Below are 26,882 nucleotides of genomic sequence, written 5' to 3' on the forward strand. Positions count from 1 at the left end.
TTGTTTCGGTATTATCTCAGTCCCCATCCAGTTAGCTTAGCGCTGTTCCTGGCTGTGCTGTTGTACCCAGGCTCTTGCCTGGAGCCTGCCTTTGGAGTCCACACTGCTGCTGGCTACACAGCTACATGGCTGCCTGGATGCTAGACCTACATGGTTACTATGGAGAGAATGGCCACATGAACGGGGCATGCACGGGTCACCAAGCGAGAAAGCACTCTTTTTTTTCTCTGGAATCATGTTATCTTGGTCATGGGGAGGATCAGGTGCTTTTTCAAAATAACCAATAAACTTCCCAAGCTTTTGTGGGCTTCTGATGGGTTCACACTTTGACCAGTCTACTACTTTGGCGTTCCTACTGCACAAGTGCTTACCTCCCCCTTTATTGTTCTCTCCCTTCCACCAGTGATCTGTGGGGAACAGACCATTCGTTTCCTTGGGAGTGTGTGAAGCTATAATTTCCTGGAGAAGCAAGCAGGGTTATGGCTCTCCAGTTTTATTATGCTTAATAATGTGTGATCTTGTCTTCTCCATTTATTAATATCTAGCTAACTACCTATGCTAACAGAATCATGTGGGGTGGGGGTAGAGCCAAGGAAGGCAGGCAGCCTCTACAGACTGGAAAAGGCAAAGAATGGCTCCTCCCCTAAAGCTTCCAGAAGGAAGTTACCTCTGCAAACACCTTGATTTTAGCCCTAGGATACCTATTTTGATGTTCTAAGGTCCAGAATTGTAAAATAATAAATTTGTGTTGCTTTAAGGTATTTATTTTGTGATAATTTTTAAAGAGCAGCAATAAAAAACTGATACAGGGGGTGAGATTGGGAAGTCAAAAGGTGCCAAGTAGTAAATATTTCATACTAAAGGGTTTGGTCTTTGTGTAGGAAAAATAGGAGACTTTGAATAGTTTTACCATGGGATAAGTCATGATAAGATTTGTACTTTATAAAGTCCATTGTGGCTTCATTGTGGAAACGAACTACTAAGTAACAGGTGAGAGATGAAATTGGCAATGAATGTAAAAAGTCAGATTTGAGATTCAAAGAATGATTATTTGTGGAGGCATTGATGGTTGGGTGAAATTGCAAATAATTAGTTATTTGTGAGAGTCAATGAGCCTTGTCAAGTCCTGTGGTAGGTGAGAAGGGTTTTTAGGATTCCTTTCAGGTTTATCATTTGAGCAATTAGGTGATGATGTCATAGACTGAAATCTAGCCAAAACTTGGTTTAGGAGGAAATTTGGGGCATATTGAGTATGAAGTGTATGTGACACTTCCAAATAGGTTGTTTTGTAAGGGTTACAGATAGATATACAGAGTATGGCACAAATAATGCTCCTTTTTTATTACAAATTTTTTTATTAACAAAACAAAAAGCATGTAATTCTGTAACATAACATATCGCATTCAAGCACACCATATAACATTTTAGATGAAGTGTTCAAATTAAAACTATAAATTATTACACACATATTGTTACCCTAACAACCATACTTCAAGCAGGCCTTCTGCCAGACCCTGTATATATCAAGTTGGCCAAAAAATTTGCTTGTTTTTTTTTCTGTAAGGTGTCTTTAGTAGTGCTTAGTTTTCTTTCACTTCATTAGAAACATTTTTGTTAGATTGTATTGTGACAGCTGTTATATCAGCATGCATTTTAAGAAAACTTGTCAAATTGGTAAATTTTGTGTAGCCATTTTAATATTGAAGATGGAAGGAAATAAACAGATTTTTGGCATATTATTCTTTATTATTTCCAGAAAGGTAAAAATGCAACTGAAACACACACACAAAAAGATTTGTGCAGTGTATGGAGAAGGTACTGTGACTGATTGAATGTATCGGAAGTGTTTTGCAAAGTTTAGTGCTGGAGATTTCTTGCTAGACAATGCTTCATGGTCAGGAAGACCAGCTGAAGTTGATAGCAATCAAATCAAGACATTAATTGGCAACAATCAATGCTATACCACGTGGGAGATAGCCGACAAACTCGAACTATCCAAATCAGTAAAGTTATTGGTGAAAATGAAAAATGTGTCTTTTATTTTATGGAAAAGACTAAATGGATTTTTCAGACCCAATACTTGGGAGACACTAACATGTAAGGAAAAATACCTGAAAGCTTATTATAGATGAGAAAATATTCTGTTTATGCTAACAGAATCCTTGGACAGAGCCCAGGGCTGGAGGAATAAGAGGCTCTAGTGGTTTCTCTCACCCATTCCTTCCTCTCTACTCCTGTTGTCTTTATCCATACAGATTTTTGTCACTTTAAACCTGCATTGCTGACAACTCACATACCTGTCTTTCCTCCGGATCTTTCCTCCCTCTTGTCACTAGATTTATCTTTCTATATTAACATTTTATCATATCAAGTTCCTATTTTAAAAAACCTAAGGTACTTTTTAATTTTTTTACTTTGTGAATAATACAGGCTCCTTATTCTATTGAGGATTTTTTCAAATCTGATCCTAGTTCATCTGCCCAGTTTAGCCCCTTCTTTCTTTGTTTTTCCCCTTTCTCTTAGGTATACTGTTAGAATACATATAAGCATAGAAACATATAGAACCTCAAACTCAACATATAAAAACAGGAGCTCATTAACATTGATTCATTTATTAATTCCCCCACTGGCCCTGCTTCTCAACCTTAGTCTTTGTTAGTACTATCCATTCTGACATGCAATGTCAGTGTGGTATGTCAGTGTGGAACTGACATGCAGTTCCAAGTATAAAAAATACTTGGAACATTTATATACTCCTCATTTTTCCTTATCCTTCACAGTTAATGAGACATGAATTTCTGAAACTTTTATCTCACAAATGGCTTTTGAGGTTTTTACCTCCTTTACTTCCCCTTGCTGCTGTTACCTTTGCTGAGGCTTTCCTTGATACAGTTCTGAGACTCTTGTGAAGAGGCTGTTGTTTCTCATGCTTATCAATCCTGTGCCCTGCTGCTATGTTTAGTGTTTGTAACATCTAAATTAATATCTGCTCGTGTCATGTGAATGCTTTAGATACTCTTATGAATCAGCATTTCCCATTGGTCAGGTTGAAACACCTAGCATACAAAGGACCCTTTATGATCATCTTGCTCTTTTTAGCCTTTAAGGTGTTTCTTCAGCCTGTCCTTCACATGTCTAAAGTTGCAATGTACCAAAATCCCGTGAACCCCTCAGAATGTGATCTGCTGTTTCATAAGTTTCTGTCTTTGTAATGCTTCTCTCTTTTCCTGGAATATATTTTGAGCATCATTTTCTGTGTAAAGTTTTTGTTAACCCCATCAGTTCAAATTAGTTCCCCCCTCCCCTGTACTTCCATAGAATTCTGCTCCAGACATGATTTTACACTTATCTTTTGTATTAGAATTATTTTATTTTTGTGTACTTTGAATTGTGGATCTGTGAAGTCAATGACTGTATTAATTCACGTTTGTGTTCTCTCACCCTGGTTTACGGCGGCACACAAAAGGTGCTCAGTAAATATGAGCTGAAAGAATATTTTAAGAACATAGGATGATAGGAACTCATAGATGCAACTGTGTATAAGAAGTCCAAAAACAATCTATGCCCTAATAGGAATGTTATAATTAATAAAACATAGGTGATATTCTGGTCCTTATTCAATGCATAGAGTAGCACTAGGTGCCTTAGACTATAATTTCAGGAGCCACCTTCAAGGAAAAGCCAATGAATATAGAAAAGATCCAGATTAGTAGAATTATAGGGATTACTAATTTGAAAATGTTATATAACCACAAATAGTTAAGGAAACAAAATTTTAAATAAACTACCTAAACCTACATCTAAAATAACTACAGGAACAACAACAAAGTCCAGAGGAGTAGAAGGAAATAATCAAGACCAGAGCACAATTAAATGACATAGAGACTTAAAAAAAAAAGTTCAAAGGATCAATGAATCTGGGAGTTGTTTCTTAGAAAAGATAAATGGACAAACCTTTAACCAGACTCATCAAAAAAAGAGAGAGCACCCAAATAAATCAGAAATGAAAGAGGAGAAATAACAACCAATACCACAGAAATAAACACAAAGAATTGTAAGAAATTACTAGGAACAGCTATATGCCAAGAAATTGGACAACCTGGGTGAAATGAATAAATTTCTAAAAACATAGAATCTTCCAAAACTGAATCAAGAAGAAGCAGAAAGCTTGAATAAACCAATAACAACTAGTGATATTGAAGTAGTAATAAAAAAATTCCTGGCACACAGAAGCCTCATCCGGGTGGCTTCACGGGTGAACTTTATCAAACATTCAAAGAAGAACACCTGTTGTTCTCAAACTATTCAAAAAAAAAAAAAAAACAAGAAGAGGGAAGACTCCCAAACTTTCTTTATGAGACCAGTATTATTCTAATTCCAAAACCAGGTAAAAAATACAATGAAGAAAGAAAATTATAGGCTAATGTCTCTAATGAACATAGATGCTAAAATCCTCAATAGAATATTCGCAATCCAGATCCAATAATACATTAAAAAGATCATACACCGTGATTAAGTGGGATTTACCCCAAGGATGCAAGGATGGTACAATATTCACAACTCAATAAATGTAATACATCACATAAACAAAATGAAGGACAGAAAACACATGATCATGCCAATAGATGCAAAGAAAACATTTGATAAAATCCAGCACTTTTTTATAACAAAAACACACAGCAAAGTGGAAATAGAGAAAGCATACCTCAACATAATAAAGGCCATCTATGAGAAACCTACAGCCAACATCATACTCGATGGGTAGAAACAAAAAGCTTTTCCCTTAAGATCTGGAATAAGACAAGGGTGTCTGCTTTCACCACTCTTATTCAACATAGTACTGGAGGTCCTGGCTATAGTGATCAGACAAGAAGAAGAAATAGAAGGCATACAAATTGGAAAAGAAGAAGTAAAACTTCATTATTTGCAGGTGACATGATAGTGTACATAGAAAACAGTATAGGCTCCACCAAAAAACTGCTATAATAAATGACTGGCAAAATAGTGGGATACAAAGTCAATATTCAGAAATTGAAGGCATTTTTTTACATCAACAATGAAATATCAGAAAGACAAACTAGGAAGAAAAATTCCATTTACTATAGCAACAACAACAAAAAATAAAGTACCTAAGAATAAACTTAACCAAGGAGGTGCCCCGACTGGTGTAGCTCAGTGGTTTGAGCACCGGCCTGCCAACCAAAGGGTCACCAGTTTGATTCCCAGTCAGGGCACATGCCTGGGTTGGGGCCAGGTCCCCAGTAAGGGGCCTACAAGAGGCAACCACACATTGATGTTTCTCTCCCTCTTTTTCTCCCTCCCTTTCCCTCTCTAAAAATAAATAAATACAACCTTTAAAAAAACCAAGGAGGTTAAAGACTTGTACCTGGAAAACTACAGAACACCGAAGAAAGAAATTAAGGAAGATACAAATAAATGGAAGCATATACCATGTTGATGGATTGGAAGAATTAACATCATCAAAATGTCCATACTACCCAAAGTAATCAATCTATAGATTCAAGACAATTCCTACTAAAATACCAACAGCATATTTCACAGACTTGAATATTTCAAAAATTTGTATGGAATAAAAAACAACCTCAAATAGCCTCAGCAATCTTGAGAAAGAAGAACAAAGTAGGAGGGATCACAGTATCTGATATCAAACTATATTACAAGGCCAGGGATTATTGTAGATAATTGTGCAAATTTCTAAGCTGGTAACAGTGTGAAACTTATTCCCAGTCACCACTGATCTTGTGAATCAAAGTGTCTTCTTAGATATTTAGAAAAGCCCAAATCACTGGCTTGTTTGATGGCAAGTAGCATTTCCTTTATTAACCCCTGAGAAATTCTAGTTTGGAGTTGGAGGCAGTTAAAGCAAAGTTCTTCTCCTTAAGGTTTTCCTGATTATTTCCCTGGAGCTGAGTAGGCAGGACAGGTTGTTCAGAGGCTGATTCACCTTATATCTCCTCAACCAACTGTGTCCTCACTAGATTGTCTTACAAGACTTTAGACAATATACTTAATATCTTTGAATCCATTTTTGCCCTGTATCTACTTCACAGCGTTGTTGGAAAGGCAGGGTAGGGAAAGTATTTTGTAAACTCCCAAGTACTTTAAATATGTCATTTATTATCATGTGGTATGTAATGAAATTATGGCTAACTATGTCAAAAAGTATGTCCATAGACTTGGAAAAATATATTATACATTAAGCTTTGAAGCTTTAAAAATATCAAGATATCTGGATACTAGGTCTTCTTTTTCAAATAGCACAAAATTCCTTGATATCATTTAGGTTCCTGTTACAGAAATGTAAGTTTGACCTAGATATATTAAAGAGATATGCTTTTAATCTGTGACAAAAGACAGGGGAGACACTATATCATGTGTGTGTTCCAGATTGAACTAATGAGTTATAGTGAATTCATTCTGAAAATAGAAAAGAAATTAGGTGTATTTTGACTGCAACCTCTCTCATTTAATAAACTTTAAGAATTCAGGAGAGAAGGTATGAAAGTCTTAAGTTATTAAAATGGAAAAGTAGAACAATAACTGAAAAAGAAGACTTTAGAAAGTAAGTGCTTTTAAATTATAGGATTAGTAAAAAATGTACTTTACATTTAAATATTAAGTCAAATCCAAGAGTTCAAGAAATTTTATACAGCATTACTTTGAGTAAAGAGAAAGATATAATTTTTAAAAATTATTTTTTAAAGTGATCCATATTAAAATATCCATATCCAATCTAAGCATATAATTAACTGTGGTATGAAATAATCCTAATACTGTTAATACTGGATATTATACACTATTGGTTCTCTCCATTAGTAGTAAAAAATAATTCATACTGTAAGCCAGTTTTGCTTTGTTAACACTTTTTTAAGTGTCCATAAAGGACATTATTTCCTGTTTTGATAAATTCTTGTAATTGTTCTTATTCCTCTATCTAATGGAAAACCCAAGCCAAAGTGCTACGTAATACCATTTCTCCAATGCTGTTTTACCTGAAATATATAAAAGTGTGAAACGTTATCCCCAATTCCCTTGTCAAAACTAATGTATTTGAAATTAGTTATTCAGGCCTTTTGGCAACAACATAGGGTGTATTAAGAAATCATAGAAAAGAAACCATATTTCAGTATTTGACCAATAAAAATGAATTTCCAAGTACCCTGCATAAGATGAATATGTATATTATTGTTAGAAGATTCCCATGTTCCTCAAGTGCTCATTGACCATCTCCAGTGGGTTTAGTATTATTACTGAATGATTTGAAAGGAGCAAAAGAAACAGATTAACTCTGGTCTCTGATGCTTTGCTGCACAGATATGACATGCAACCTAATACAGTCTCTTGTTGTTTGATCAAGTTTTAGTAAAAATTGAATATATTCTTGTTGAAAAGGCAAAAGAATTACTTATTGAGTGGGGTATTTTAGAGAAAGTTTTCTAAAAAGGATTTGGGTCATCGTTTGAAATAAATGCATAGGCTAGCTGATTATACTTTATGATTATACTTTAAGCTCCAAAAAATAGCTGAAGTGATTTTTTTAAGTTCATAATTGAAGCTTAATTTGTTTTATTTCCATTTACTAACTGCAATATTTAAACATAGTGAAAAATTAGAGCTATAATATTTGTTGGTGGATTGATTTATATCTATCTTGCTTATTCCAACAAAGGATTTGGAGATCTTGCAAAGATATATTTTTAAAAGAACAGACTAAAAATGCCAGAATGATGCAATTGGAGCAAAGCTAAAGAAGCATAGTAATTTATGGAATGAGGGTGTAATTATTATATAGAGATATTTATCAGCAGTTCCTCTAAGTGGTTATAGGACATAAATTTAGTTCTCAGTTCATCAGCAACAAAAGTTGGGGTGGGGGAGGGAAGCTGCTCAGAGCAGCTATGCATATTTCTGATATCTGAGAAAAGCCTGCTTGAAAGTATTTATTGAGGAGACCAGCTTCTATTTTATAAACATGTATCTGTACTATAATACATTGTTCTAAGTGTTTTCCTATTTGAAATCCAGAACAACCTTATGAGGTGGGTGTTTTTATTTTTGTCCTCTTATAAGATGAAATTGAGTTACAGAGTTCAGGAATTTTCTCAAGAACACACAGCTATAGTTATTGATAGCGGAGCCTGGATCCCAGCCCAAGCATTTTGCCTCCTGCAGATTTGCTCCTAACGCTATGTATGCTCTGTCACTTCTCCAAGTGTTATAGAGGACAGTAATTCTCTCTGTAATAGGTATGCTGAGTTTTTGTGACAGTTTCTCATTACAGCCATCAATGAATGCTAACTAAGGACCAGTGAAATTGAGTTAATCTAGGAAATATAAGTACTTATCCACTTTTAGTTGAGGTCTCCCTCAGATTCATCTCCTAGACCACTGGTTTTCAAAAGTATATACACTGGACCAGTAGCATCAACATCCCCTGGGAACTTCTAGACATGCAGATTTTTATGGCTTCCCCCCAGAGCTACTAAATCAGAAATTTTGAAAGTGGGGCCCAGCTGTCTCTCTTTCGCTCTTTTTTTTAAAATTGATTTTGAGAGAGAGAGAGAGAGAGAGAGAGAGAAAGAGAGAGAAAGTTTTTTTTTTCATTTAGTTATTCATTCATTGGTTGATTCTTGTATGTGCCCTGACTAGGGATGGACGCTGCTACCATGGTGTATTGGAAGAATGCTCTAACCAACTGAGCTATCTGGTCAGCGCCCCAGCTCTCTATTTTAAAATTCATCTAGGTAATTCTGATACTCCCTAAAGATTGAAAACCACTAATCCAGATGGGGGTGGGGGAGAGTTATCCTAAACCTAATAAATTCCTAAAAACCTAAACCTATAAATTCTCTTCATTATCTATCTTTGTAATTTAGATAGGGAGAATTTAGAAGGAATTCGGAATAAAGGTACATGTATCCTACTGTTGGAAATAAGAGAACAAATCACACTTTTCAGAGAACAGACTGGTAATTGAGGTATAAGCAATGACCTCCTTAAATTTTAATCATCTCAAAGCATCCTAATGATCAAGAATCAGTGAAGCAGAAATGTCTATTTTATGGCTTTTTGAGGAAGTTGATGTTCCAAAATTGATTTTTACAGTCTCATCAGAATTCAGAAAGAAAGGAATCTAAAAAGATATTCTGCCTGAACATGATTTTTTTGGTTTTCTTTTGATGAACTATGTATATACTATAATCATTCAGAAGTGATTCTAAGAGAGAAGATGGTAATGTTCATCTATTTAAGGATTATAATTTTTAAGTTGTATTTTAGGTTGGTCAGGAAACCCAAACTGTAAACATATTTCTTCAAAGAAATGCTCCATTTCTAGGCAAAATCAGATATCTCACTACACACTTTAAATTTCCTTCTCAACATTTTTCATTTTTTATAATTATACATGTACTAGCATGGGCCTATTTAAGCTGCATTTCTCCACCCACAAAATGGTGATACTCTTACCTTACCAGTTCTATTATCAAATGAGATAACACATATATAGAAAATTTGTAGTTGCTTCTATAGTGATTTGTTTAATACTACTAATATACTATCCCACTACATAGTAATCCCCATGAGGGCAAGGACTGTGTGTATTTTGGGCCACTGTATTCCCTGCCACTTAGTAAGTACTCAGTAAACATTTGTTGAAGGAATGAGTTGATGGATTGGATGATTCTAATCTGTACACTATGGAGGATGGATGGGGCCAGAAACAATTTTAGAGACAATTGAGCATTTGAGAGACAAAAGAGACAATTGACTCTTTCCTCATTTCTGAGGAAAGAGTCACTAGCACAAAATTATAAGACTTATGGCATCTTTGACTAAGATTTATACTTAGATCATGGTGACATAACATATTCTCCCAGTCTTACCCCTTCCTGCTCCCTCAAAAACCCTATTCTCTTATATAGTCTCTGCTTCCTCAAAATGTCCTGGTGCTTTTGGTCTAAACCAAGTTGAAATCTAAATATATTTAAAAATTGAGTTGATTTTTGGCAGGAATCTGGACAGCTGATTCATAGTGTTCTTTCAGGTATGAAATATATGCAAAGTAGTAAATTAACTTTTGCCATCTTATGACAGTAAAGTTTTTGATTGACAGTCATTCTTAACCATTTTACCAACACATCAAGCAGATGAGTGTTATTTCTAAGCCATGTGGAACTCCTTAGATGAGGGCAGAGGGAACTCTAGAGTTATTCATTCAAGTCTGTCAGTAAAATTTGATTTCAGGCACTTTAGAATTTTAATAACAGAATCAAGTTCACAGAGGAGCAAGAGAATCAGTAGAATTCAAGGTCACAGAGGAACAAGAGATAAATGGTGGTTTGAAAAGTTGTAGGTCCTTTTAGGTCAACTAAAGTGTGTTACCAGATTCTTCTTCTTCTTCAAAAAAGGGAGTCATTTTAAGAAACCTAACTCAACTCAAGGCATGCTAACACATACACAATCACACTCACTCATTTTTTCCCTCATTTCTCTATAACCTTCCTCTCTTTGCCCTCTTGATCTCTTGCGCACAACTCTTTTGAAATGTGTATTTTTGGGATTGTTACACAAATTTTCAAAAAGATTCTCTTAGGCCACCTAATCTTTCTAGTACTTTTCTATCTTCTCCTTTGCTTGCCTTACTTTCTGAATACCTTTCCAGAAGTAAGATTACTAAAAGACATCTAGAACCTGATAGCTTACCTTCATTATTTCTTAAACCTCTCTTTGTGGAGAGTTAAGGTTAGTGAAGACAAAGATCTAGGGGAATATGGAAAAAGGAATTGGGAATGTGCTCCCTAGATTTATGGAAGCTATTCAATTAGTCAAGTTAATAATTTAGAAGATAGAAATAAAAAAAATGAAGTAAAATGTCTCACCAAAACCAGGTTATATTTGCATATATATATGTAAGTATCTTTAGTGACTAAATATGAAAAACATAAAATCTGAATGAAAGATTAACTGATTATATTTGCATATACAGAAAAAAATATCTAGGACATAAAATGTTTCTTAACCCAAGACATGATGCCGGAGAATAAGTAAATGCCAGTCAGGAGTTATTTCTGTACATTCTTCATAGTTAGATATCATTGAATATTACGCTCATGTCTTCTCATTACACTTAAAAATACACAGATGTGAGAAATTACTATTCATCTAAAAGTATATAGGGAGCCCTGGCTGGTGTAGCTCAGTGGATTAAGCATAGGTTGTGAACCAAAGGGTTGCCAGTTCGATTCCCAGTCAGGGCACATCATGCCTGGGTTGTGGGCCAGGTCCCCAGTGGGGGCCACGTGACAGGCAACCACACACTGATGTTTCTCTCTCTTTTTCTCCCTCCCTTCCCCTCTCTCTAAAAATAAATAAATAAAATCTTAAAAAAATAAAAGTATATGGGGAAAACTTGATGAAGTATGTATCATAAATAAATTGGGAAGGGGATTATCTCTCAGTAGTGGTGAGATAAATTGGTTAGTTTGATAAAGTATCAATTTCAGTACTGCTTCTCATAGTATTATACACTCAAATAGATTAGAATTATAAAAACCAAATCACAATAAAAAAGAAAATAGAATTTAATATTTATAAATTTCTGGAGTTAGAAATGGGACTTTCAAAGGTTAGAGGACATACAGAAAATAAAAAGGATAATGTGATCTATTTTGAGTATCTGACAATATATTAATCCTAAATGCCAAAAGGAAAAAGGTCCAAGATAAGACAAATTACAGACTAGGAATAGTGCTCACCATTAGAAATGACACATAAAAAATGAGACATATACTAAAAATTTAACATGTAAATGGATAAGACCTGAGCTGACAACTCACCAGAGAGGGACTGCATTTGTTTAAACAAATAAATATGTAATGTGTCAGTTCAATATAATCATATTTGAAGATAAAGCTATAATCAGGTTTTATTTTTACATGTTTTCAACAAAATTTTTTTAAAAAACTGGTAGAATGCCATCTTCGCAGCAAGCTATAATGGAAGTGTCCTACTCTTTGACCTCTTAATCTTTTTTGTTTTTAAAGATTTTATTTATTTATTTTTAGAGAGAGGGGAAGGGAGGGAGGAAGAGAGGGAGAGAAACATTAATGTGTGGTTGCTTCTCATGCCCCTCCTGGGGACCTGGCCTGCAACCCAGGTGTGTGTCCTGACTGGGAATGAAACTGGTAACCCTTTTGTTCTAAGGCCGGTGCTGTATCCACTGAGCCACACTAGCCAAGACATCTTTAACCTCTTAATCTCATTACCAGCAATCAATTCTAAGGAAAAAACTCTTTGGATGAAACAAAGCTGGATTCTCAAAGCTACTCATCATGTTGTTGTTTATAATACGAAAAACATTGAGAACTGGGATTATTGGAAAAGATTATAGTTCTCGAAGGGTTGATGATACTGATCTGTTGTTCTATATTTAAGCAATATTTAAGTTCAGTTAGTTATATTACAAATAAGTAAGTAAAAATAATTAAATATAATTTCCTAAACAAATATTATATCTGTGAATTCAGTAAAACATTGGCATTTATGAGCTTATTGAATACTTTGAAAATCCTGGATTGGTTAGCACATTTTTTCATTCACTGTGAAATATTGTTCTTTCCATTTTTGAAAAAGATGAACTTAACTAATGCTATATGTATGTCTTTTTTCTTTATTTGTTCAGATTATGATTTTTTTACATTTTTGTATTTTTTTTGTGTATAGCAATTTCTCTTACACTGTGTCTTCATGATCCTTATAAGCCTTTGAAAAATGTCCAAGGAAGCAATCATGCAAATATAGTTATTGTTTTTAGTAGTAATTCTATTATAAAAATTACATGTGGAGTAAGCCTGAGAATACATAACTATAACTATTAAAATGTTTAATATGATATAGCAAGACATTTAATACATTTCTACTGATTTGAACAAGACTACTTATACTTTATTCATCAGTATTTGTTTTAGTTATTTGTAAGCATTTTACATTGTCCCTTAATCAGTCTAAGGTCAAAGAAAGGATCATAAGTGCCTTAAGCATAAAAGAGACTCAATACATTTTTCTAGAATTGATTAACTGATTTGGGGCATACCACAAATACAATCAATTTAGTTTTTTTCTTTTAGAAACATACAAAATAAGCTGCTACTTTTTTTCCACACAGATGTTTTTAGTGTATTTTTTTCCATTACCATTTAGTCCCTTTATACCATCCTTCACCCAAACTCAGCACACTATTGTTCATGTTCATGAGTTCTTTTTCTTTTTTTGCTCAATCCCTCCATCCCCTCCCATCCCCTGTTTAGCTGTCATCCTGCTCTCTATCTATGAGTCTGTCTCTATTTTGCTTGTTATTTCAGTTTGTTCATAAGAGTCCACATATGAGTGAAATCATATGGTATTTGTCTTTCTCTCACTGGCTTATTTCACTTAGCATTATGTTCTCCAGGTCCATACACACTGTCCCAAAGGGTAAAATTTTCTTCTGTTTTTACAGCCAATTAGTATTCCATTGTGAAAATGTCCCATAGTAGTTTTATCCACTCATCTACTGTTGGACATTTGGGCTGCTTCCATGTCTTGGAGATTGTAAATAATGCTGCAATGAACATACAGATGCTTATGTTCTTTCTAATTAGTGTTTTGGGTTTCTTGAGATATATTTCCAGAAGTGGGATCACTGGGTCAAAGGGAAAATCCATTTTTAATTTTTTGAGGTATCTCCATACTGCTTTTCACAGTGGCTGTACCAATGTGCCTTCCCACCAATAGTGAAAAAGGTTCCCCTTTCTCCACATTCTTGCCAGCACTTGTTTGTTGATTTATTGATAATAGCCATTCTGACAGGTGTAAGATAGTATCTCAGTGTGATTATAATTTGCATTTCTCTGATGATTAGTAATGTTGAGCATCTTTTCTTATGTCTACTGGCCATCTGTATGTCCTCTTTGGAGAAAGGTCTATTCATTCCTTTGCCTGTTTTTAAATTGGTTTGGTTTTCTGGTGTTGAGTTTTGTAAGTTCTTTACAAATTTTTAATATTAACTACTTGTCAGATGTATTGGCAAATACGTTCTCCTATTCTATGGGTTATCTTTTTATTTTCTTGATGTTTTTCTTTGCTATATAAAAACTTTTTAGTTTGATGTAATCCCACTTGTGTAGTTTTTCTTTTTGTTTCCCTTGCAGAGGGAGATGAAAAAATATTGCAATAAGCAATGTCCAAGATTTTGCTGCCTATGTTTTCTTCTATGATTTTTATTATTTTGGGTCTAACATTAAAGTCTTTGATCCATTTTGAATTTGTTCTTGTATGTGATGTAAAAAGGTGGTCTAGTTTGATTTTCTGCACATGTCTAATTTTACCAGCATCATTTATTGAATAAACTATCTTTAGTCCATTGTATGCACTTGTATCCTCTGTCAAGTATTAATTAACTCTAAAGTTGTGGGTTTATTTCTGGGCACTCTGTTCTGTTGTGTTGATATATGTGTCTGCTATTGTGCCAGTACCATGCTGTTTTGATTACTATGGCCTTCAGTATAGTTTGATATTAGTTAGCATGATTCCTCCAACTTTGTTCTTTTACAGGATCACTGTTGTTATAGGGGCCTTTTCTGTTTCCATATAAATTTTGGAAATATTTTTTCTAGTTATCTGAAATATGTCACTGGGATTTTGATAGGAATTGTGTTGAATCTATAGATTGTTTTGGGTATCATGGACATTTTAATGCTCTTAATTCTTCCTATCCATGAACACGGTATGTGCTTCCATTTATTGTATATTTTTCATTTTATTTTTTTAGTGTTTTATCATTTTCCAAGTTAAGGTCTTTTACATCCTTGGTTAGCTTTATTCCTAGGTATTTTATTCTTTTTGAATCAATTGTGAATGGGATTGTTTTCTTAATTACATTTTCTGTTAGTTTGTTATTGGCACATAAAAATGCAACTGATTTCTGGATATTAATTTTGTATCCTGCTATTTGCTAAATTCATTCATTCAGGTCTAGTAGCTTCTTGTTAGAGTCTTTGGAGTTCTCTGTGTATGTCATCTGTAAATAAAGACAGTTTTACTTCTTCCTTTCCAATTTGGATGCCTTTTTATTTCTTCTTGTCTGATTAGGTGTGGCTAGGACTTCCAGTACTATGTTTTATAAGATAGGTGAAAGTGGTCATTCCTGACATGCTCCCTATCTTAAGGGGGATTCTTGTAGTTTTGTTCAGTGAGTATGATGCTGGCAGTAGGTTTGTCATATATGGCATTTATTATGTTTAGGTATGTCCCCTCTAATCCCATTTTGCTGACATTTTTTTTATCATAAATGGGTGCTGGATTTTATCAAATGCTTTTTCTGCATCTATTGATATGATTGTGTGGTTTTTTATTCTTCATTTTGTTTTAAGTGGTGAACCATATTTATTGATTCACAAATGTGCACAAATCTTGTAATGCAGAATGATTGCCACTGATCATGATGTATGATCTTTTTAATGCATTGCTCTATTTGGTTTGCTAATATTTTGTTGAGTGTTTTAGCACCTATGTTCATCAGTATCTTTACCTGGTTGTGCAATTAGGATATTGCTGGCCTTGTAAAATGAATTTGGGAGACTTCCCCATCTTGAATTTTCTGAAATAGTTTGAGAAGAAGAGGTGTTAGTTCTTCTCAAAATGTTTGGTAAAATTCACCTGTGAAGTCATCAGGTCCATGGCTTTTGTTTGTTGGGAGGTTTTGATTACTGCTTTAATTTCATGAAGTATAAGTGGTCTGTTCAGATTCTCTGATTCTTCCTAATTTATTTTTGGAAGATTGTATTTTTCTAGGAATTTATCCATTTCATCCAGATTGTCCAGTGCGTTGGCATATAATTGTTCATAATATTTTCTTACAATCCCTTGTATTTCTTTGGTTTCAGCTGTAATTTCTCTTCTTTCATTTCTGATTTTATTTCTTTGGGTCCTCTCTCTTTTTTCTTGATGACTATGGTTAAAGGTTTATCAATTTTATTTATCTTTTTGAAGAACCAGCTCTTAGATTCATTGATTTTTTGCATAACTTTTTAGACTCTATTTCATTTATTTCTGTTCAGATCTTTATTATTTCCTCCTTCTACTCACTGTGGGCTTTGTTTGTTGTTCTTTTTCAAGTTTCTTTAAGTGTAAAGGTAGATTGTTTATTTGAACTTTTTCCTTGTTTTTTTTTTTCAGATAGGCCTATAATGCTATGAATTTCTCTCTTAGGATTGCTTTCCTGGTGTCCCACAGATTTTGGATTGTTGTGCCCTCATTTTCATTTGTTTCAAGGTATCTTTCGATTTCTTCCTTGATCTCATTGTTGACCCATTCATTGTTTACAACATGTTATTTAGCATCCATATCTTTGTGTGTTTTTCAGTGTTCTTTTTCTGATTTATTTCTAGTTGCATAGCATTGTGGTCAGAGAAGATGGTTTATATGATTTCAGTTTTCTTAAATTTATTGAGACGTGTGTCCTAACATGTGGTCTATTCTAGAACATGCTTCATGTACACTTGAAAAGTATGTATATTCTGCTGTTTTGAGGTGAAATGCTCTGAAGATATCAATTAAATCCATTTGGTCTGGTGTGTCCTTTAAGGCTGCTGTTTCCTTGTTGATTTTCTGCCTGGATGATCTGTCCATTGAAGTCAATGGGGTGTTAAAATCCCTGACTGTGACTGTATTTCTATCATTCTCTCAGTTTATGTCCATCAAGATTTGATTTACAATTTAGGTGCTCCTATGTTGGGTGCATAAATGTTTACTAGGGTTATATCCTCTTGTTGTAATGTTCCTTTTAGCTTTATGCAGTTTCCTTCTTTGTCTCTTACTTATAGTCGTGGTTTCAAAGTCTCTTTTGTCAATTACACATTTGTTAATAGAGAAAAAGCTGTATAATACAATTATATAATTATTACATTTTCCTTTAGACATAGCAGTATTTCGGCTTTGAACATTATGATGACACTTGCTGCAGCATTGGCGTATACGTGTGTGTACATGCCACCCTAACTGCCCACTAATACAGTTCAGTGAGGTGCAAACGGAAAGGTAAGGAGATTTGAAAACATGAAAGTGAAAAGAGAATGAAGGAAATGGATAGGTTAACAGAACCTATGATAATACCATATAAATGTAGAGGCATAAATAGGGAGTTGAAAGAGATAAGATGAGTAACAGTCTCAAGAGAGACATGGAAAATACATTTTTTATGGGCCAGAAATAAGAGAGAAAATGACAAAAGTAATCCTTCAGTAAAATACAGAGGTAAGTCATTCTCATTAGTGTCTATAAAATGAAACTCAAATGAAATCAAGCAATCTAGAGACCTTCTACCCCAAAATATTGCAGACCTGAAACATGTTTTTAGATTAATATTCATTATTTTTCACACTAAGAATTACTAAAATAGTTTTAGTACTCTACTCTTAGCATTAAAATATGTACAGAACTTATGTGGCATGAAATAAGGCTTTGTTGAATATTAGAAGTAAGTATGAATTTACACATTGTACCTGTGAGTTTAACATAAATTATTTATATTTATAGACACATATGTGTTTGTGTATACAGTGGTACCCTTATTTGTAATGAGTCAGAAAGAATGTTATTAATAATACAATGTATTGGCTAAAATTTCAATGTTGAGATTAAACACCGAGTTTACAAACACACAGGATATGTATGTGCATACGTATTTCACCTGGGTTTTAGCTTATCACTAAACAAGCTGAATTAACTACTACATGGTTTAATTGGTTCAGTTATTAGCAAGGCAAAGGGAAAAAGTATAGGTATATTTTGTAATCCTGAGTGATTACAGACAGTAAGTTATGTTCCCTCTAAAACAAAGTTAGAAAACTCATATTAACCAAAAGTTGTTGGTTTGTTTGTCTATATGTAAAGCTCTAAAATTTAATGAAAATGTATAGTATTAATAGAAATAAGAAACTTTTTAAATAGGCAGGCCAACTTCAATCTCATATTTTAAGGGTTAGGTATGATTTTTTGGACTGCTGTTTATATCGCACTTCTCCAAAATATGTAATCTCAAAGAAATAAACATTTTTTTCTGTACTTCAAGATCTCTTCCTTTATTCATTTTCATTCATTCATTTGTTCATTCATAAAGTGCTGATTTTTTTTTAGCGCTTGTTGTATTCTTTTAGCAATTTCAAGGCCTTAACCTATAGGTTAGCCACAGATGTACATTAAATCATCTTAAAGTTTTCTCTTCCTGTGGCTGAATAATTCTAGTTCCTTGTCCCCTTCATACATGTCAAATTCAAGGTGAGAGAGTTCCTTTGATATTAAAAATTGAAGAAAATATATTACCCCCAAATCCAACCTTATCTATCTTTAAATCGAAAGCTTAATGTCAAACTTGAGACCATTTTGAAGGTGAATGAAAGGACAGGAACTTTGAGTTTGATATTTGACATTTAAATATCATTTTGTGCCCTACACATTGTGGGGATGCTTGGTGAACATTAAGAAATAGTGATAATAAATAAAATGAATAATATCAACTGAGGTAAACAGTATTACAGAGCTGCAACAGATAGCAAAGTCCTTAAGGAGTAAAATCTAGTGTCCTATTAAAATAGAAAGTGACAAAGAGTTAGTGAAAGGTTAAGATCAAAAAAGCCAAAGTAAGATAAGAGAAGAAACTTAGATAAGGGAAATAGGGAAATCATGGTATTTTTTTTTCTGTTTTTAACACCTGAAATTAAAAATCAGGGACAGTAGGAATAATGCTGTCTATTAGTTTCTGGTCTTAGAAGTAGGAATTCCAAATAACAAATGTAGTCTAAATCTGTGAAATTTTTTGCTGTATGACATTACCAATATTAATGAGTTAATATTTTCATATTCTATATTAACTAATGTATGTAGCATATCATTTTATGAGTTAATGTTTCAAACTTTTAAGTGAATGTGAACTTCCAAGTTGCTTGGAATTAAAAATGTTAATTTCAAATTAATGTTTTTGTATATCTACTATTTTAAAAGTTATATACAGTAAAGTTCACTCTTTAATATATAGTTCTCTGAGTTCTGACAGATGTTTTAAGTCATGTGATCATTATCACAATCAAGATCCAGCACTGTTACTTCAACCCACAAAACTTCCTTATGTTACCCTTTTGTTGTGAACCTGTCCCCTTGGCCCCTGGCAACTACTGACCTTTTTTTTTTTTTTTTTTTTGTCACTATCACTTTGCCTTTTCCACAATGCTATGTAAATAAAATCATAAAGTGTGTGCAACTTACAGGTGAGCCTGGCACTTGTGTTTCAAGTGGCCAGGCAGTTCCTAAAAGCACTATGTTGGGATGTTTCTATGTTTGTTTGCTACACTTTATTGGGAAAGAAACACCTGGCCCGAATGGCTGCAGACAGTCTATTACTCATGGTGTAGCAGGCAGCGTGAACTTTTCATCAGTTTCCCTTCCCCACAAATCATGAGGGAAGACTCTGCCCCTAACTTCTAAGGTTGTCTGCTATGTAAACATCTTTAGGAGATAGTCCAAAATTTGTTAAAATGCCATGGGCAGATGCCTTTTAACATTGCATTTTGTCATATAATTCTGGGTCATCTCCAGCTCTCTCCTTTTCAAGATGTCCACAGTACTCTCTATTTCCATTTGTCCTTATTTATTCCACTAATATGGGGGGAGGGAGGCAGTAGAGTTCTCTTGTAGTTCCAGAAGTTCTTGCTGCTGAGCAGTTCCACTTGACCAGGGGTTACAGTTGGGGTAAATGGCGAAGAAAAGCAAGAGAAAAAAACACCAAGAGTTCCTCCCAGCACTTTTGGGACCACCAGTTCCTTTTTCCTCTTCCACTTTGGGGATCTTGTTGCCTCCCTCATTGCCACCGCCCTTCTGATCTATGATTGCAGCCACTTTCGGGAACATAAGGCCTGGGAGTGAAGAACGAGGGAAACGGAGGGAGATGATCTCTCTCCACTCTCGGGCACATAATTGAGGCATATTTTTCTGGTCTCCTGGCCAGAAAGCAGGGATTCTTTCAGGTGTTTTGTGCCCTTTCCTGCTATGTATTTCTTCTGTGAGTTCTCCTTGGGGTCAATGTCAAGATACAATAGAGAAGAAATAACCAGGAAACTCACATTTGCTATGTGTTTTTACAAGTTTTGCATCTCCTCTCCAGGCTGCCTGCCATTTGTAACTTTTCAGTTTTCTCATATAATTAGCCTTTCTATTTTGTCCAAAACTTTGTTGTCATAAGTTGGAGGGATTGATGGTAGTAGGATTATTCCATCTTGTTTGTTACTGAAGTTACCACTCAAATTATTTTTAAGTGATTAATGCATTTTTTATTTTGAAAAAGATTCTAGAGAATTCTTTGTAGGTTCTCTTTTTGTTAGTTTGTTTTAAAATATGCATTGTTTCAAATATTATATATGAAATATATATATTCAGAAATGAAATTATAATATCCATATCAAAACTCCTTTTAATTTTTTTCAAACATTTTACCATACTTGAAGTTTTTTAGAAATAACAATTGAAACAATATGGATAAACTTGAAGCCCTCCCTGATTCTATTCCTTTTCTTCTAGTCCTAGTGTTACCTACTTCTCTGATTTATTTTTCCTTTAATTTGTATTATACAACAGTACTATGATATTTGCACTAGACACATGCTATTGTTGTTTTGGGAGGTTTTTTTTTGCATATTTTGTATCATTCTGCCACTTGATCTTTGTACTCAACATTTTTTTAAAAGATTTTATTTATTTATTTTTTTTTAGAGAGGGAAAGAAGGGAGAAAGAGAGAGAGAGAAACATCAAGGGGCCATGGCCTCAACCCAGGCATGTGCCCTGACTGGGAATCGAACCTGCAACACTTTGGTTCACAGCCCGCGCTCAATCCACTGAGCTACGCCAGCCAGGGCTGTGTGTGTCTGTGTTTTTTTAGGTATTTACATGTTTTGTTTCTGAGGTCAGCACAACTTTTTTGATCATTTCTTTTTATATTTTATCTGTCACTGCTCTATATTTGAGGCAGGGGTGGTATCTTCAGGTATGAATTCACTGTTTCATCTTGAAACTATGTTTTCACAAAGGTGATGAATAAATAAATTATGTGTAAGTTGATTGAGACTTTATCTAAATTGGCTTGGGATAAAAACACAAACGTGTGATTGATAAATTTGCATTAAAGTGTAAAACTTCTGTATATCAAAAGTCATCAGAAACAAAATTTAAAATTATTTGCAACAGATATGGCACACATTAATATGTAGAGTGCATTATTCTAAGAAAAACAAACCCACTCTCTAGTAGAAAAATTGGTAAAGAAAAAAATAATTCATGAAAGAAAACCTGATAGAAAACATGAAATATTTAACCCTAGTATTCAAAGAAATGTACATTAAAAAGCAATTACACTCTGTCTTTTCCTATCAAATTGACAAATATTGGAAAATAATGAATGCCATTGCTCATGAAGAGATGAGGAAATGAGCACTCTTATTTTCTGCTGATGAAAGTCTAAATTACTACAACTTTTCTGGATGACAGTTGGACATTAGGTATCGAGCACTGTGTTGTGCAGTACCAAATAGCCACTAAGCCACACAGGCTGTTTACATTAAATATTTCCTCAGTCTCACTCACCACACCTTAAGTGCTAAGTAGATGCATATGGCTAGTGGCAATATGTTGCACACAGCAGACATAGAACATTTCCATAATCACAGAATATTTTATTGGTTATCAGTCAGTAGTTTAAAGATATCCATATCCTTCTCTCCAGTAACTCTACTTCTAGGAATGTATATCAATACATGTTAGAAGTTTAGGGATCTTCACCAAATTATTGAAAACAATAGTTAAAAATTTGGAAATAATCCAGTGTCTGCAAAAGGAACAGATAAATGATGATAAATTCACATAATATAATGTTCTGCAGCCTATTAAAATATTTTTTGCATTAGTTAATATGGTAATATGATCATAGTATGCTTTTAACCGAACAAACAGGCCATACATTACTTACAGCATGATTATAAATTTATTCTAAAATATTTAAAAATTTATATTGCATAATATTGTAGTGTTGGCATTCTTTTTTGCAATACTTTTTATCAGACACATATGTTTTACAGTCACAAAAAATGAAAAATCAAAAATACATTGGTTTGGGACCTCATTTTGAACCTCGTGCAGTAATTATTACTGTGGCCATTTTAGGTGGTTAGTTTCATTTGAAATTTAGTGTTTGGCTAGTATTATTTATGTATTTACTATCATATTGTGTACATATGAGTGATGTGTGTGTGTGTGTGTGTGTGTGTGTGAAGTCCTTGTAGAAAGCAAAATTCAACTCAGATGGCTTTAATAAGAGATTTTTTAAAATAAAAAAACTACTAATAGAATCATGGGTAGGATTAAGGGGGAGAACTAGGGGTGGTTAGTTTCCTAGAAACCAAGCCTAGTCAGAAATCATTACTATTCCTAGCAATAAACGGACAGAAGGAAGAAATAGTTAGCAGAGCCCATTGTGTACTGGTGCTTTACAGGTGGAGCTTCCCAATAAAAGCTTAAATCCTGAGATGTTGCAACTGCTAGAAACACAGCACCAAACCAGAGAGTGGTGGGAAAGCACACCCATATGTTTTTGCTTTTGCATCTTCTAATAGAATCTAATTGGAAGTCCATCAACTCCCTTCAAAATGACCTCTGAGGAGTCAGCTTCTTGATACACAAAGCAGAGAATGGATCAGAGAATAGAAGAGGTTGGAGGGTGAGGAAGGTTGGCAAACAGAGAAAATAACCATTTGTTTGTGTGTGTGGTGTATTCATTCATACCTACTTACACGACATGTATATCTGTAGTATGTTAATGGTTGTGTATCTGCGGTCAGTTAACGGTTGCTATTATATTTACATGAGGTGTGAAACATACAAGCATTTATCATATTTTTGTGGAAGATTCCAGCATTTGTATATACTCAAACACAAACATATACATATGCACAAAGATGTTTAAGTTCCAATAATCAGAGATTATGATAAAGTGGTTGGAAAAGAATTCTGGTCTAGACAGGGGACTTCAAAAAAAAAACCTAAGGAATCTATAGGAAACGTATTTTAGTTACACGTGTTCTTTCACGCAAATGAAAGTGTAGCAAACAGAATTTTTTATAATTGCAATAAAATGTTTTATTTAACCTAATATATACCAAATATTAATATTTCACCAACTAATTAATATAGAGATTTTTTATTTTTATTTTTATTGTTGTTCAAGTACCCCTTTTGGCTTTCTCCAGGTGTTCTCCATACATGTTCCTTGATGCCCCCCACTATCCCCTATAGCAAACAGAATTTAAATATTCCTCCAGTTGAAATTCCTAAAAGCAAAAGCTATGTCTTCTGCCTCCTTATGCTTACTACACTTTTATATGTTGTAGTCTGTCTAGGAATTGTCATTCACTATAAGAATCAGTGAAACAATCATCTCATCTTAACTACATATTTTTCTTCTCAACCAGAGTATAACTTAAGATAAATTCTTGTTTTTAAAGAGACCACTTTTAGCACAATTAATTGAATGAAAAACAAATTGTAAATACTTTGAAATTATTATTTTTTTAGTCAATATTCATTTGGATGTACTCTAAGATCACCTCATGAGTCAGACAGCACCAGCATTAAGATCATTTTATAAGTGATGACTTTGACTCTTGGAGAGGTTCAATGATTTTTCTTTTTCTTTCTACTCTTCCATATGAGATAGTGAAATGGAGAAAGCTATGAAGTTTTCACTGAGCCATAAGCAAGATATTGCTTTTTATATTTACCATGTACCTGTGCTGAAAAGCAGTTCACTTAGACATTTTTGTTTTATTTTGTTTTGTTTGTAGCCATAGGAAAGTGGAAGAAGGGGATTGTTATTTACATGTAATTTTTAAAGATGAGGAAAAATTGTAATCTAAGTTTCTTTTTGAACAAATCTATTTTATTTTACTTTGTAATTCAAATGTCCCCTGAAATTAGACTAAATAAAACTATTTCTAAACCTTACCATTTTTCTCAAGCTCTTAAATTTTTGGTTTCTTCAACCTTAGCAGATTAACTTGCTTACTTCTCCTACTACGAACCTGGAGAAGAAATTCTTGTGCCTGCCTACCAACAATTATTTTCACCTGTTCTACCCTCCCTCTTCCTCTTTTATCCCAGCTCTTTTCCACTCACCTCACCTGGGTCTTTGGTTTTCATTTTCTGTGGTTAACTCACTGTTATGGGCTGCATATTTGTGGCCCTAACCCCCAATGGGATGATACTAAGAGGAGGGGGCCTTTGGGAGGTAATTAGGTTTATGTAAGATCATGCGAGTAGAGCCTCCATGATGGGATTAGTGTCCTTATAAAAAGGAGAGAAGCACGCTCTCTTTCCCCGCCCTGTGAGGATGCAGCTAGAAGGTGCTTGTCTACAAGCCAAGTTCTCACCGAATACCAGCCACCGTATCCGCTGGCACGTCCAGAACTGTGAGATATAAATCTTTTTTTGTTTTTTAAGTCACCTAGTCCATGCTGTGTTGTGATAGCAGTTCAAATTAAAATACTCATCAGCCTTGTTCCATCTCTCCTCACCTCCCTTGGGTCTTTGATATATCAATTTCCTTTGGTTTTAGAAAATAGTTTTATTTTCCCCTTCCAGCCTTTTCTTCAGCCACTCCATCTTTATCTCAAACAATAACAGCCAAAGCTTTCATTCAACTAGTCTACCCCTTCAGTTTTTTAAAATAGCTCATGTCTTTCCTTTTTTATAAAGTAATATATCAGAGTAATCTGTCTTATTGCATCAATTTTTCTCATCAAAAAAAGGCTGCTCTTCTACCCTGCTCACCTTACAGAAACTGAACTTTTAAGTGTCTGAGATGACTGCTTACTTTTACCAGCTCCATGACCTCTTCTCAGTCCTCAGCCTATTTGAAACTTCTGCTACTCTTTGAAAATTCTGACTTTTTGTATAGAAACTATCTTCTTTGCTTTTGCTTCTTTCAGGAAGCAGCCCTGTTGGTTCTTGTGTCAGTTAGTTATTTCTGTGTAATACACCCCCTGAAAACTTTGTGTGTTAAGACAGTGTTTTATTTCTCATGATTGTGCTGTTGACTAGGCAGCTCTGCTGATTTAGCCTGGGCTCACTCGTGTTTGCATTCAGCTGACAAGTTAAGGGGTCGGCTCAGCTGAGATAGCTTAAATGGCTGGTTTTTAATCCCAGTCTTCTTCACATCATCATGATTTTAGGGTGATGTTGAAGATAGAAACTTTAAGGCTTTTTGGGGTCTAGACTTTATAACTTTTGCACAATGCCAGATCTACCACAATCTGTTGCCACAATCCCAGCCAAGATTCAAGGTGAGGAAGGAGACTCCATGTGTGGATGGGAGGAAGAGCAAAGTCTCATTTCAAGGGAACAAGCACACTTGGATAGGAGAGCGTGGATATTAAACAGTCTGCCACAATTCTTAACCTTTGAAAACCTACTCTCAGTTTTCAATTTTGACTCTCCATTTCTATTCCTCTTTACATGGTTTGTACTCCTCTCACTCTTACTAGTCTCATAAGCTTTTGACTGATAATTATAATGTCTCTAAGGATCAACACCTGGATTTGGTTCAAACAGAATTCATTATCTTCATTCCTGACCCTACATCATTCAGTTCTCTTCCTGATTTCATGTCTTGATTTATGACATTTAATTATCACCTGCATTTATGCAAACTAACTTTTGGGGGTATCTTTCCTCCATGGTCCAGTTACTCATGTTGTTACGCTGCCTATAAATCTTAAACATTTGCCCACTTTCATTTTATACTCCAAGATGTTATTCAGGTTTCTGTGTTCTCTTTATTTGCCTATGATTATTTTTGAGTTTTGAACATTTATTTTGAGTTTTGAACATTTATTTTGACACAAATAATATGAATTTATTTTGAAAAAGGAGAAATGGATATGTAAAAGCACCAAAAATTATTTCCTTCTGTGTTCTTGAGGCTTAGTTCATAATGCTTATATAACACATACTTTATAGTATTTTTCTGCTGTGAAGATGTCTGTGTTGTGATCTTCTAGCCTTGCTAAAATGCTTAGCAGATTAGGTTAGTAAAGGTAATGATTTCACCAGAGATAATGTTCGAATGGATCAATAACACTCTGCTGAGTTCACAATTAAATGAAGAGAAAATGGTTATGGAGAATTGGGGAATTGATTATTTGGTTGGCTTTTCATAGCAGAGGCAGCACCATTGCCTTCTGTTGACTGGTGCTTTTGATATGTACCAATTAAAATTTTGTTTACTTATTTTGAGGCTAAATCTACAACCCCACTACTAATTTAGTCCTTTGCAGAGGGTACTTACATATGCAATAAATGTTTTATTTTTAAAACAGTCATTTTTCTTCATGTAATATGATTTCCAGAAAGCCTTCCTGAAGGTCGCTCTCCTTGAACCCTGTGTGGTGTTGTTTGTGATGACACTGCATCGGCAGTGTGCCTAGAACTTAATATTGGAGAGGTTTGTTCTGTGAGAGTCATGTGTGTCTTGATATGAAATTAAATGAATGTGGAGGAGGAGATGAAAACAAACGCTAACTATAATTTCCTTTAAATCGTATGAAGTGTTTTTTTCTTCTTCTTTTGCCAAAATGGGGAAGAAAAAATATTCCATAAGGGTAAATGGTGGAAAAGTCTATAAGAATATGATGTATAATGAAATAAAGAAAAATAAGAAACTACACGAGTCTTACTTGATACATTTATAATGACAAAAACAAGGGACTGTAGTGATGAAGGCTCTCTT

At 34.3% G+C, this 26,882-nt stretch overlaps 1 protein-coding gene across 4 annotated transcripts in view; it reads left to right on the plus strand.

Annotated features, from left to right (window-relative positions):
* Positions 1-26,882, plus strand: part of FER (FER tyrosine kinase) — a 399,749-nt gene that overhangs the window by 221,159 nt on the left and 151,708 nt on the right. The window lies entirely within an intron of this gene.

The sequence above is a fragment of the Phyllostomus hastatus genome, unplaced genomic scaffold (assembly GCF_019186645.2).
Source record: "Phyllostomus hastatus isolate PE091 unplaced genomic scaffold, TTU_PhHast_1.1 phas_contig_254, whole genome shotgun sequence".
Lineage (NCBI taxonomy): Eukaryota > Metazoa > Chordata > Mammalia > Chiroptera > Phyllostomidae > Phyllostomus > Phyllostomus hastatus.